The sequence below is a fragment of the Episyrphus balteatus genome, chromosome 3 (genome assembly GCF_945859705.1).
Source record: "Episyrphus balteatus chromosome 3, idEpiBalt1.1, whole genome shotgun sequence".
Taxonomy (NCBI): domain Eukaryota; kingdom Metazoa; phylum Arthropoda; class Insecta; order Diptera; family Syrphidae; genus Episyrphus; species Episyrphus balteatus.
The window spans coordinates 84513244-84528908 of NC_079136.1; positions in this window are offsets into that span (position 1 = coordinate 84513244).

Here is a 15665-nt window from a genome sequence, read left to right on the forward strand (position 1 = left end):
TATGTAAGACATAACAAAGCAAGCGAAATAAAAAACCACTTGAGTGAGTAATGGAAAATTGTGTATGTGTATGTATCTTCCTATATTATCATAAACATAAGTTAAAGAAGATAGTCACACATTTACAGTCAAGAGTTTTTTTCAAAATTGTTTGTAAACTTATCTACATATATATATATTTTTTTCATTTCCTGAAATTCGATATTTGTTCGTTATATAGAATACCTAATGGACTAGAAAAAAGTGTTCGTAATATCGATCATTCCTTATATCGGCATTCGTTATACTGGACCTCCACTGTATTTCGAAATATTTTTTGAAAAATCAATTTTTTGAAAACGGGTTGATGATTTTTTTCGAAATTTTGTTTTTTATAAGTTGAATAATATTTTCTTAAAAATAGCATAAAAACTTATTTTTGTTTAAATGTTAGAATATTTTTATGTATGTACCTAGGTACTAGGGTGCTTCTTAAAAATCAATTTTCAAAATTTTAATGGGACATCCTCTCATTTTGTTCTTCCTGCCTTAAATAGAAATTGGGTAAAATTTGGCCCAGTTTAAACACGTTCTAGGGGTCGCTACCACAATTCAAAGTTTTGAAAAATACACCAAATTTTATTTTTTTTTCTCAGAAAATTTTAAAATTTGTAATCAGAATTAAGTACTTTATATTAAATCTTTAACTGTTTTAAAAGAAATTTTGATAAAAATACAGCGGAAGTTTAATTTTGAATATTTTTGAATTTGACATTTTTTTTTTGTTATTCTGTAGAATAGCTAACTGAGTGATTTTTCTTAATTGAAAAATCCAATGATTTTATCTGATTATTTTTGAGCCTTATATCTTTATTTGACAGACAGTTAACTGACTGTTTATTAGAAGATTGAAAAATCGGGTCTTAAGCGTACGTTAAAATTTTTTGTTGAAATCGATCTTTTTTTTTTTACTTAAATCTTAAGTGAATGGTAGCGACCCCTAAATTTTAATATTAAAATCGGAAAAAAATACCATATACTATGCTTATATGGTAGAACATAATACAGGGGTGTCCCATTAAAAAATCGAAAAAAAATTTTTTTCGACCATATAAGAAGCACCCTACTAGGTACATATAAAAAATTTTCTAACTAACTCTAAAGATTTTCAATTTTTGTTTCTTTCTAAAAATTCCTTTTTATACAAGAATTGAAATAGCATACTTGGTTTTGTATAAAAGATTATTTTAAACGGTGTTTCATTAATTCTAAAAAAAGATTTTTTATTTTTTACATTACTCATTAAATTTCTTATAAAAATCAAATTATAATTTTTACTTGCTCTATAGCACAGTACACAAAATAAGGTAATATCTTCCGCACGTTGTCAAAATTTGGAGTCAAATTTGACAAAATTTGAGACCTTGTGAATTTTTTCAATTTTAAATTACCAACGAAAAACGCACAAAAACCGGATAAACCACGCACACAACTAATTTTTTTGTGTAACAATATTTGACCATTATCCGACAAGAAGAACAAAAAAAAATTGTTATTTTTCAATTTATATTTTTTTCAAATGACATTTTATAAATTAAAACAAAAACAAATAAATTCATGTTTACTGCGATTAAAATATAAGTATTTAAGGCTGACCTGACAGGTCTCGGTTTTTTTACAAACAAATTTTGAGAACGTTCGGAAGATATTACCTTATTAGGTATGTGTCCTGTGGCTCTTTACGGCAAGTATTGTTTTCATGTCGGAAAAATAATTTGACACTTGAAAAACTTCACTGAACGATCTCAAAATAAGAAAGTTCGAGCTTTAAAATCCTCTTTTTAAAATTCCAGTGCGACACCACTTGAAAAACCTCAAAAAATGTTTTCTATTTTTTTTTTTTGTATCCCTTAATTTTTTACGCTAGTTTAATTTTTTTTTTATGTGAAGCACACAATATATGTTTTCTTATCATGTAAAATGAAAATGAAAAAAAAAGATGAACAAAATTATTGAGAAATTTCTATGATTTCAGATTTTGTTAGTACGATAGACAGGTAACAAAAATGAAAAATGCACGACTGAATCGCACGCAAGTCGAAATAAACCAGTTAAAATTATGTCGCTTCACTTTGATTTTTAAATTATCGTCTTGCATGGAATATGATTCCGAAAAATTGTCGAATCAAAGTGGTTTTCTTTAATTTCGATTTGTTTTATCACAAATCCACTTTTTATATATGCAAACAAAGCAATGCAGTTTTGCAATATTCTTATTAAAACCTAAAAATGTCATGCATTTCTTTTGAAGTTTTGTTTACAGTATACTTTTTATTCGTAAGTATTCGAACTGAACTCAAAGACTTTAGCAGTAAAAGAAAGAATGAATGGTTATGAGTCGTAAATGAGTAGAATAAAAAAAAATGAGAATTTCATTGATAAATCCACTCTTTTTTTTCTCTAGCTGCTTTTTCTTTCATAAAACTTTGTTTTCTTTTTCTTTTCTCTATAAAGTCATTTATAATGAAGATGTTACTATACAAGTCTTGGAACTAAGTTTAATTAACTTTGAACGAATTCTGCCATGGAAAAATTTCGATTCCGTTTATTTAAAGTTACATTTTTTCAGGGTCAAAAAATAGATAAATACATGACTGAATCACTATAAGCTTGTGTTTTTTGGCCATATAGAACTTACTGAGCTCTATTCCATTTTCTTCATACTTTAAAAGTTTGCTTGTTTCAAAATAAATACATACAAAAACAAGTAAATTATTTAAAAAACAAATGTTACTCATACGCCACAGTGACCAATTTATTTAATAGCCAAAAAAGGGAATTTCAAAGACAGAAATCGAAAAAAAAACTGAATCAGCGATTTAAACTTCTCGGTATTAAAACTTATTTCTTCACCAAGTAAAATAAATTTCCCTTCTTAATAAATTTCAAAATAAAGCAAATACAAAAAGAAAACAATAACTCTATCGTCATTAAATCTTATGAAACATAATAGGCACTCGTGAGATTTTTATTGTTGTATCATCATCCAAGGGGTTAACACAACACTCACAATGGTGGCTATTTCGAAGAACGTCCTTGTTTATTAACGCTCTTGATGCTCAAAATTAATTTGGCTTCACTTAAGCAAGTAATGTTTTTCGAAAAATCACGATTTACCATTAAAACTTATATGACGAGGCCCTAAAGTGTGATATCTTCTTATCAGTGATGATACTAAGAAAGATTGATGACTTGAGTTTATGAAAGTTTTTTTTTTGCTTGCTTGCTAGCTTGCTTGCTGGTTACTCTTGTTCGTTGGTGCTTTTTCGTAACGTAATGTCGTCGTATCCGTTTTTATCCTTCTTATGACAGCAATAAAAAAGGGATATTGGAAGCAATGTTTGTTTAATTTGGCTTGCAGATAAACAGGAGTTTGAGAAAAGAAGAAGAAGAAGAAAAAAAAAGACGTTAAGGCAAGGCTTTGAATTTCGATAGAATAATAAAGAATACAATAACAGTATATATACAAGCAACAAAAATAGGGTCTTCTTGCCGATGATAAATGGTGAAAAAAGGTTGTTCACTTAATTATGCTGACATGGAATGATTTCTTAAGCTTTAATTCACCAGAAGACCGTTAGTTTGGATGTCTTATATATATATATTATATATAAATATGAATGAATATATGGATGTACGCTATTGCGAAGGATACTAACTTTGGGATGATGTATGAACTAGAGTTTACATCTTGGCATTAGATTAAGTGTGACATTGCGTTTATGGATTTCTTCAAGTGTGTATATAGCTGGGCAAGAAGCTTGAAAAGATTTTTGTTATTTTGAAATATCATTCTTGAGCTGATTTTTTTTCTTCTATAATATATCAATGAATTAAATTAAAGCTATTGTAGTTATAGTTTGTTCAAAAGAATACGACACTTTTTGGGCAAAGATTATCAGAAAAATGTCTAAAGCATCATTTTTGAAAATTGAGTGACCAGTTAACTATAACACTTGGTGTTAGAATCAAATCAGCGGTTTCGACAATAATTAATGGTAAGGTCCTCCGCTTCTCAATTTCGCATTTTTACATCAATTTCTACTGAAAAAAAATTTTTTTATTAATTGACTTTTATTTCTTTATATATTCTTGTAGTAAATTGAACGCTATACAAAAAAGGCCTCTTACTCTTTTTTCGTTTATCTAACCGTTTTTTGTTCTTAATTTTGTAACAAATTGAAAAATTATAATAAATCAAACGTGCAAGACATATTCTTGTAGGAAACAGATTGCTGCACAAAAAAGGTCTTATTACCTTTTTTATTAATCTAACCATTTGAAAGATATTCGAGGTCAAAGCTAAAAAAGATTATAAAAACATTTTTTTACTTTTCAAAATTTTCTAATTTACTGAAAATTCATTATTATCAAGAAAGTAAGATGTATTCTTATAGGAGCTTAAACGTTCTACAAAAAATTCCTTGGCATCAAATTGATTGCTTTTACCGTTTAGAAGAAATTAGTATCCAAACCAATGCTCACTGATTTCAATAGTTTTTTTATGACCCGTGTGCATTGCGATTTGGATACGAATATCTTCTAAACGATTAAAGCAACCAATTTGATGCCAAGGAATTTTTTTGTATAACTATTAAGCTCAAAAGTAAAAAATATTTTTACAATTTTTTTACTTTGACCTCGAATAACTTTAGAATGGTTAGATTAATGAAAAAAGTTAATGAAACCTTTTTTGTGTAGCAATCTATTTCCTACAATAATATGTCTTGCGCGTTTGATTGTTATAATTTTTCGATTTGTTACAAAATTAAGAACAAAAAACAATTTTTAAAGATTTTCTCGACTTTTGGACCTCAAATATCTATTAAATGGTTAGAAAAACGAAAAAAGTGTATAAGGCCTTTTTTGTAGAGCGTTCAATTTCCTACAGGTACATATATCTAAAGAATTTTGCTAAAAAATCAATTAATAAAACAATGATTTTTTTTAGTAGAAGCTTGATGTAAAAATGGAAAATTGCGAAGCGGAGGACCTATCCATTAATATAAAGAGCTCATATAAGGTGTGTATATTCTAGAGGGTCTAGCATTCGATTTTTCGGATTACAAAATCAAAAAAAATAAAAGAATTTCGATTTGTTTTACCCACCCCAGTGTATACATATATTCTCATTAAAACTATTGACAGTTCGTTGGTCTATTTTCTGCGTAGAATGGAATTCGTCATTAATAAATCTCCACTTATTCGAATCTTGATGCCATTTCATAAATATACCATATTTCTACTAATATTGTAAAAACATTAATTTTTTTAATTTATTAAAACTCGTTGACAAAAGTTTTTTATCCAGTCTTAATTATTGGATATAATTGCGAGTTTTTATGAGTGCTGAAAAGAAACCACTACAATTAAAATGTCCACACAGTAACATGAACAAACAACTTCATTGTTTCAGGACTCTGATGGAACAAATGATGTCTTAATAATGGCCTTTGTGGTCGGCGGCTACGGCTACGGCTACGGCGTCGAAAATACCAGACTAAAAACAAGAAAACCGATTAACCCTAATGACATCTCCAACACCCCGAAAAAGTGTGAATTTATTGTGTTTTGTGTTGTAATACTACACAACAAGAACCATGCACAGGCACAAACAAAAACTAGTAACGGGTTCATTTTTGGCAACCAAATAACATCTGCTTACGACATAAAGACACATTACATTGTACTTAATATTGCTTTTGGAACTTCCTGTTTGGCCTGTTCCTCGAGCCTCAAGGGATGCCATTTAATGCACGATGCTGCCTTCCTTCTGGTGTGATAAGTTTTTACGAACTTCTATGACATCAATTTGAAATGCAAGAGTTTTGGAATTGCCATGTTAATGACTTGGTCATGTCTTTTATAATATTTTAGTGTTGTTATAGGGTGGCGGTTCTGGTCAAATTAAGAATCGATTTTTTTTTTTTTTTTGAGACAAAATTTAATTCACTATAATACTACACTTATAATTACACACCAATAGGTAATGCGAGTGACAGCAACAGAATAAGTTATATTTTAAAATTCGTCTTAGCTTATCCAAAGTCTTATTTAAGATTTTTTTTAAGAAATGGTCTTCAACCCAAGAAAAACAGCGACAATTTTCTTTTTCTGATTATCGTGAACTTTCTAAATACACTCCAAACGTGTTCAGAAAATTTTCTTGAATTAAGAAATAAAAACATAAAAAAAGGAAAAGGAAAATTTTTATAAAACATGAAGCGGACGTTCCCATGCCAAGAAAGATTGATGATAAGTCTTAGATACCTGTGATGTTTGGTATAAACATCATGACTATAAAAATGGTCATATTTAATTTAACCTCTCAAATTTTTCATTAAAAACTTGTAAAATAGCTTTTCATGTATTAATTACAGTCACAGAATGCCTTAAGCTTTCATTTAAGTTCAAGTGATACATCAAAAGAAAGATCTTTTTAAGTTTTATTCTTAACTGAAAAACAAAAATTGTTCTATGTTTTAGTTGAGTTATTTGCAATCAATTTCTTACATGCGGAGACAGATCTTTGCAAACCAATGTTTCCAAACGAGTGTTGGTTTACAGATATCAGTTCGCCTTCATAGTGAACTGGTCTATGGAATTAAGAAAAAAAAATACATACATATGTATGTACCTATATATTTCTGATTGAAGAGAAAAAATACATTTCAAAAATTTCCATCAAAACCAAGAAAAGCTCATTTAAGTTCTATTCATAACTGAAAATTAAGCCGATATTTTTCGACCAAAGTGTCGAAATTGCTTTTGAATTAAAGATATGAGTCCATAATCAACAGGCCTATGCAATATGCATATGCATTGAGATAAAATAATTACGTTTTATTTTTTTTATTTTCGAAAAAAATTCTTTCCAACTGTCACCTGAATGCAAATAGCACATTTGCGAAGCAAAATAAAAATAAACATTCTAGAAACCAAATCCCCATCCCAACTGAGAGTATATAAAAGAATTGAGAAAGCAAAACATTCTGTTACGCACACTGGACAAAAACGCTTCCAAGACGCGCCCGAAACGCGTCAAAAACGCTTCCAAATGTGTCCAAAACGCGTTCGAAAAGCGTCCAAAACGCGTCCGAAACGCATCCAAGACGCGTCCAAAACGCGACCGAAACGCAACAGAAACGCAACGAGTCCATAACGCTTCCAAAAGGCGTCCAAAACGAGTTCAAAACGCTTTTAACTTTCAAAGGCAATAATAAATTTTCAAAAATATTCATCATAATATTCCATAACTGGCTGCTGCACAGAAAGTTCGAATACTTGTTTGTTTTTAATTTAGTTAAGCCTAGTACGACGCTGAAGCGAAATAAAAAAATTTTAAGTCTCCATAACTGGTGGAACAGAATGATGTAGCTGTGGCTGTGTCTTGTGGCGCTGTCAAAGTTAAAAAGTATGAAATTAGTATATTGGTGCCACAATACGTAGCTGTGGCTGTGGCAATAAAATTGACATTTTACTGCATCACATATTCTGTTCATCTTTTCAAATATTTTAGAGATTTTATTTGACATCTTGTACTACAGCGTTTTTCTTTGCTACAAGCAAATTTGCATTCCGTTCAACCAGTAAGTCAACAGCGAATATTGTATCGAAAAAATACCACCGAGTATTTTGTCAAAGTCAAAATAATAATAATAAGAATACAAAAAATTAAAAAATTCTAGAAAGAACATCAGAAAATTATTTAATAAAAAAAACTAGGCTTTACACTACCTACTTGTAGTTTTTAAGAAGCAAATAATTTGAATTTGCGAAAGAGGGAACGCGTTTTTGACGCGCCTTGGACGTGTTTTGGGTTTGGTCCTTTCGAAATTTCACATGAATGCATTTGATCCAAATTTGAATTCACTAAACTAAATTCAGAGATGCAATAATATAGTTTTCCAGCATTTTTAGTTTTTGACTGTTACATTTGGTCTGTAAAAATTAAATGTTGGAAAATTTTCATATGTAAAGAAAGCTAAACATTGGAAAATTTTGAAAAAAAAAAATTAAATCTGAGGAACTCCTCACACTATAGTTAGGACTATTTATAAAACTTTTGCTATTTACCAATTTCAATTTTCTTAACCTTTTGAATCTCTACTATTTAAGGCGTTACTACAGTGTAAAGGTCTTATTTTTTTTTGAAATTTATTTGGTAGATAAGTTAAAATGATTTAAAAAGGTATTGTTAAAACTAACATACAATTTCTTTTGGGAGTTTTGTGTTAAGAAAATAACCACTATATTTTGAACATGATAGCTGATAACCTCCTTGACACAGATTTTAAATTTTTTCCTTGTTTGTTCTTTCGAAGAGATACAAAATTTATTAAATAAATATTTTGTAAAAAATAAAGAGAATGCTCTTGCTTACCGTAATTTTTTTTTTTTTTTGATGAGATGACTTTTAGTGAGTTGATTTTTTGAAAGCAATTACAACTTCCCTTTGTCTAGCCAAAGGAACTCACAACGCCCGTCTTATTTTTTCGAAGCTTGTGTTCAAATCTTTTTTCTTTTGATAGTTGTCGTGGCCCAATATAGACACTGAAAGTGTTAAAAAGATATTAAGAAGCGATTTAAAAACATCGTTCTTAAACTTGCAAAACATTTTGTGGTTGTCAGTTGTCAGTTGTCCGCTGTAATTTGAACAATATATGTACATATACATAGGATTATCGAAGTTTTTTGAATTGATTGCTTAATTTTTGTTTATTTTTAATGATAACGTTGATTTTTTGTCCTGAGCAGCTTATAAAGCTTTTTTCGCTATTTGGTCTTCCTTTTTTAATCCCATTGAAAGTGGAATGTCCTCTTAGATGTCCTTAATTTGAAAAACAAACTTATGGCGTTTTCGATTGGCTCTCCGGAAGCGTCCGGAATCATTCAGAAGCCTTCTGAAAGTGTTTTATTCGCACAAAACTGACAGACAGAACGCTTCTCAGAAGAGAAATTCTCTTCTCGATTTAAAATCAGAAGCATTAATACATGAGCACTAAAATGTCAACAAAAAAAATACTCAATCATTCTTTTTTTTGTTGTCATTCAAAAATTTAAATTAAATTAAAATTAAAATTAATAAAAAGATTAAAATGGGTACCTTAATGCAGTGGAATGATTTTTTTTAACATTTTCTTCTTCCGTCGTCTTCAGATTTATAATTTTTATAATTTTTTCGTTTGAAAAAAAAAATAATATCAATATTTGACATTTGAAATTTCACAAACACAAAATAAAAAAACAGAATTGAGTGGAAGTAACTTGACCTGTTCCATTCGATTTCAGAATGAGTGAATTCTTGAGTGAAACCAATCGAAAACGCCATTATATTTCATATGAGCAAAATTTTCTTCTCTAATATTTTTTTTTGTGAAGTTTGAATTAAATTTCAAAGAGTATAGCTTAAATTTTACAAATTAATATCAAAACCTCACACGTATAGGTACCTAACATCACATCTAAAGTGTTAAAATGAGTTTTTACTCGAATGTGGCAACTGATGTCAGAATATGAAGGGGAAAAGATCGAAACCATCTACAAAACTTCAACGTGCAGTACCAAGACATACCTCTGTATCTACTTTTCTACAATATATGAACATCACTTATTTCTTAGTTAAAACTTTTGCTATTATACCATCCTCTTCTTTCCCAAGTGGCAACATGCAATACCTAAGACAAAAAAAGTACCTAACCTACTAAGAACCTAAAGAAACACCAAAATGAGGTTAAATTTAAACATTACGGGCCAAAGGTCGGACGCAGCAAAAATATACTTTCTGTCACACACAAATACACTTACACACACACATGTGTACTTATATGAACACACTTGGCACCTTAGACATTGGAGCTTATTAACTTGAACTCAACTAATAACACTAGGTGTTCTATGTACACTGCACACCATCCATCATAATATACACTCCTTGTGGTATAATAAACACGTTCATGCATTTGCTGTTGGTCCTGTGCTATACTAGTGGAATGGTTAAGGAACATATAACGGATGGATACCTTCACAGAAGACTTACAAATCATGAAGTACCCTATTTATTTTCAAATTGTTTTTCATTTCTTTGAAACTTATTTTAATAAGGGGTTCACTGTGGTGTATGCGTAACCTTTTTTCTATAGAAACAAATTTTGACTAATAATTTAGTTTTATTTTTAATAGTATTGTCTTATCTTTTAAATTCATTAGTGATCGTCAAAAAGTGAATGTAAAATATGAAAGAATCAAAGGGCAGGCAAAAACAGACCCGTTTTTTTTCTCAAAATAAACTTATCTGCATTTTTTTTTTTTGAAGAAATCGGTATATTTTTTTTTTATTTCTTAAAAGGTAAGGGTTTTCCTAAAAGACAATGCTCACAGGAGCATATAAATACCAACCAATCAATATGACTTAACTTACTTAATTAGGGTGACCAGCTCCTTGAGGCAGCGCTACAATCTATTTATGGATTGGAGATTTTCTCCACCCAACTCTTAGCTCCAAATACATGAGTGATTTTGAAATTTTGGATTTTTTTGAAATTTGTTCATACTATAAATCAATATTAAGAATCGAGAGTCTAGAACAACCTGGAACAAGTTTCGGATTATGTGGGAAAACTTTAAATCCAAGTTTCGGTCACTAGAAGTCGGTTTTGTTTTTTGACTTGTTTTAACTTGTATCCAAATTCATTTTTTTTTTTTCAAATTAAGTATAATATTTGAAAGTTTGGGTGTTCAATAAAAACTTTTTTCTAATTAAAATTGTAAAAATTGTTTTTTTCACTTTAAAATTTTTTTTAATTTCGAATTTGGGGAGCGATGTGAGTTTTTTTTTTAATTTTTGAAGCTTGAATTATCTTTGAAATAGATGAGATCGCAAGGACACTTTTTAAAAGTTGAAAAAAAATATCGTGTAAATGTAACAACCGATTTCAACCAAAATTTTTTATACAGAAACTTAAAAGTAATGGTCATATAAAAATTATGGAAACAAAATTCAAAAAACACATTATTAGATTTTTAAAAAAAAATTTAATTTTTTTTTTTTTGAAAACGGGTTGATGAATTTTTTCGAAACTTCGTTTTTATTGAATATTATTTTCTTAAAAATGCCATACCAACTTGACTATCTTTGAACAATATTTGTTTTGTTATAAACATTTTATTTTGGAGGAAATATCAATTTTTTCTATATGTTGTTAGCTTCTCGTTATCATAACATACCCTACAGTGACAAGTTTATAAAAATTAATGATTTTACCAAGAAAATACCTTCACCTACACAAGCACATGACATGCGTGTGCCATACATTTCAATACATAAAGTATATCAGTCCAGTTAAGTGAAGCTGACTAATAAAGGATATTAAAAGGACCTCTTTCAGATGTGTATGCGTTTGTGCATTTAAGAATAATAATAGTGCACACTGTGTTTAATAATTTACAAAATCTACAAAACTAATATTTATAAAGATTTAACTATTTAATTAAAATAGAAAAAAAAGTCTTGCTATTTGGCTCACTAGGTGTATAAAAAAGCAGAACGACTTATTCCCTCAGGAAATCCATAGTATATTATTGAAAGGATTCAACATTTCCAGCCAGACATAGAACGAAGGCAATGTGCATAAAGGAAACGTGTGTTATTAATTATTTCCCCAGTGTCCGTCCACTTGCATTTGAATTCTTATATCATTTTTAAAGTGACTATATACGAACAACAACATCAATGGTGACGGGCGACAGGGAAAAAAAAGCAAGCAAGACGCCCAGGAGGAAAAAGGCTTTGTCAAGAATGGAAATATCTTGTGTATTTTTTTTTTTTTTTATAAAATCACATTTTTATGTGAACTTCCTTTAGAATATCCCTTTCATTCATCCCAGCTTAGCCTAGTTGAGTACAAGAAATGGCATCCATGGCCTCAGGAAAGAACATTGCACTTGTGATAGAAACAGGCTTCACCTGTCAAATGATTTCATTACGTATTCAAGCAACGAAATGCGAATCGTTGGCATCGTTGGCGTGTCATTCTTCGTCGGTCGGTCGGTCGGTCGTCAGTTGTTGTACTGAGAAGTAATAAGTAAGTTCTCGAACAAGTAGGATAATAATGTAAGGATCGCGCGAAGGAACTTGGACAAACTTGGATACTATTATACCCCACCTTCTGTTATATACGAAAAGCGTGATACCCAGCATTAGGACGACTGATGATGATGACGATGATGATTCAACGTCATGACTCTCTACCTACTCTACTCGAGAATGCGCAAAATGAAAAATTGTTGCATTTTAAGTTATTTTCCTCCTACTCCTTGATGCCTGCTACTAGCCAAAGGCAAAATGTCTCTCCAAATGAGGTTGATGAGGAAAGGCGGTATGAAAAAGGATTCCACAACTGAAAATAAAAATATACTCTTTATCATTTAGAATGAGGCTGGACGAAGAAGTATAGCGAATTATATATAAACACACAGAAATATCTGTTGGTATAGAACAGACAATATATACGAACGAAAGACGACGGGACAGTTGATGGTGGAAGAGGAAGTAGATCAGGATACAAATGTCATTTTATACGAGATTAAGGAATAGGGATAATTGAGAGATCCTCACTAAAAGATTTTGAGGGCGGACGCATGGGGTTTGTGTTGGTTGCGGACGTAAAAATACAAGAAAAAAAAAAAAACAAAAATGGAATGCCATAATTAATTTAAATTTTTCTTTTAATTTTAATTCTCTCCTCTCTTTCTCTGTGGATGGCCTTTTTTTTACTGATGATGGCTGCAGGGTTTAAATTTCGTTTAGGAGAAGATTTCTTAACATTTTACGTATAATTGGTCATTTGAAACTCTTGGCAAATGTAAGGGATAGGATATAGGAGAGCAGGCATCAGGCAGCATCAAGCAGAGTATATATACCGTCATGAGTAATTGTTGGCAGTTTTTTGTTGTTTTTTTTTTTTTACTTTTCATCCAAACCAGCAACGCAAAAGGATTGGAATTCATTTTTCATTTAGCTCACAATGACCAAGTTAAGAAAAAAAAAAAAAAATAACAAAAAATGGGACAATTTTTGCTTTGCCTCATTCAGATAAATGTTTTCCGAGCTTGATGTTTTGAGAAAAAGGCAAGCAGCAATAGGATATGAAGTTTGAAAGAGATAATTTGCTTGAGGCTACAAAAATTACAGTCTTACTCACTATATACGCACTGATTGACGAAACAATTTTAATGGACTTTTGCTGGAATTACACTCGATGAGAATAGAGGTTTTGTGGTAAGAATGTTTTTAATGAAATTAAACTGAAATTCCAAAGTGTACCTCGTTTATAAATACAGTTCCCGAAGCTGTGGTGGGTTTTAGAAAATTAAATAGGGTCATTTTTACTTGCTCTATAGGGCAAGTATTGGTTTCGTGTAGAAAAAAAAAATCGAGGTTTTAATCAAAACCCACATTACGATGATGGAGAAGATCAAAAAAGTGGTTTTCGTCATGCCGTCCGTCGGTCTGTGCGTCTGTGCGTCTGTGCGTCCATCTGTACATCGAGCTAGGGCCTAAACGGGTGGATGGATTTGCTTGAAACTTGGTACAGATGATTTTTATGTAATTCCCTAGGTCCGTTTTTTTTTATTTTTTTAATATGTATCTCCAATTTAACGCATATCTCCCATATAACGTTTTTGAGGTATTTCAAATTTCTCGAAAACGGCTCTAACGATTTCGTTTAAATTTGGTGTGCGCAGTACTCTTATTGATTCCAACAAAACTGCGTTTTTAGTTTTTCTCAAAAAATGCCAAGAGCGGAAATATGGCGTTGCCGTTTTTCAAAAATTGACATGTTTTTTAAGTTCATATATTTCATCAAAGCATAAGTCAATTTTTTCAAAATTTACAGACATCATAGGTATTGAAGTGTAAAATGTAATAAAAAATTAAAAAAAAAATTTTTTCAAAAATTTTTTAAAAAAGTGAACTTTTTTAACTTTCGATTTTTTTTTTTTGTTTTTATTTTTTTTTCTTCACAAAATCTTAAATTTCCAATAGATATTTAAGATAAAGATGCTTTGAACTACAAGAGCAAGTACGTGCGACCCAGTCGTGCATTTTATTTTTTTTTGTCAAAAAAACTATTTGAATTAAATTATTGTTGATTTTTTTAATATTCATAGTATCAGGCTGTGGTCTGTTCTAAAAAACACAATACTTAGATATTAATGTTGAAGTACGAAGTCAGAACCTTTAAGAACTATTTAGTGTAGTAGCGTGTGTCAAAGTGCTGAACTATGGAATTTTCAAAAGTAATAGCTTTTAAAAGTTGCATATCTTATCAAAATTAAATTCTGCGTTAACAATTTTCATTTTTATTAATATATTCGGCTAGCTCAAAATATATTAACAAATCGAAGAAATTAGGATTTTTAGAGATTTTTGAAATACCTATATGTTTTTTGTAATTGCACCGTTTGGATACAAAAAAATATATACCTATATTAAATATTTTTAGGCTTTCTCGTTGCTAATTAGGATATTTATTTATTTAATATAACGTCAACCGATTTGAGCGAGCCAAAGACGAACGATATTATTATTTTTTTTTTTTTTTTCATATTATTAAACCTTAGACCATAATAAAACTTTTGACAACTATTACATTGCAAAATAAGAGTACTTTTTTTCCACAATACAAAAGTGACACACCCTATGCCCTTTTTATTCGAAATAACTCTATGTAACAATCAAACATATTACGATTATATAGAATGCGAAAAAGTGTTTTCGCAATTCTGTCCGTCCGTTTGTATGTCTAGCTGTGAGTCTATCTCTATCACAAGCTGCAACCTAAACCAGATTTTTTTTATTCTAACAAAATAAACGGTTCTTGCTATTCCACTTAAGGTTGTTTTTCTTAAAAACGGCTCCAACGATTTTGGTTAAAGAAATGCAAGTACCTACTGTAGCTTAAAAAAATATTTGTTGGATCGTTATCAATGGTACCTACCTGTCATAGAACCACTTATTTATGTTTGACTTACTTGTAAACGACAAAATCGATTTCCACGATTTTAATATCAAAACAAAGAAAATATTTTAAAATATGTAATAATTTTTGCATTTTTTTTTCTAAGAAAAAATCATTTTTTGAAAACCGACAATTTAAATAAAATTTCCTTTTATTGGCATGCCAGTTTTTTTTTTTTTTTTGAAAAATGTATGAAATTTTTTATTTTTAACGATTTTCAAAAAAAAAAAAAAAATATGTACAAGTTCTGTTTTAAAGGTAGTCTTATGACATATTTTGGTTAGAGGTCAAAACAAGTTAAAGAGATGTTTGTATAGGTTTTAAAAAGAAATGTTATATATTTTTTTTTAAGTTTTAATTAAATCTTCTAATTTATGTATAAGATTCTCATGTTGCGACGTTTGTAACAAAATTCCTTCGAAACGACCGAACTGATCGTTATTAAATTTTGGGGTAGTTCTTTGAATCGGCCATCTTTTATTTATACCCATTAAAGGTAATCGTGGTCCAAGAAAATTTCAATTTTTCATACATTCTTTTTTCTTCGATAGTCGCGCACCCGGTATTTGAAAATTTATGATTTTGCTTTTTTGGCTTTTTGGA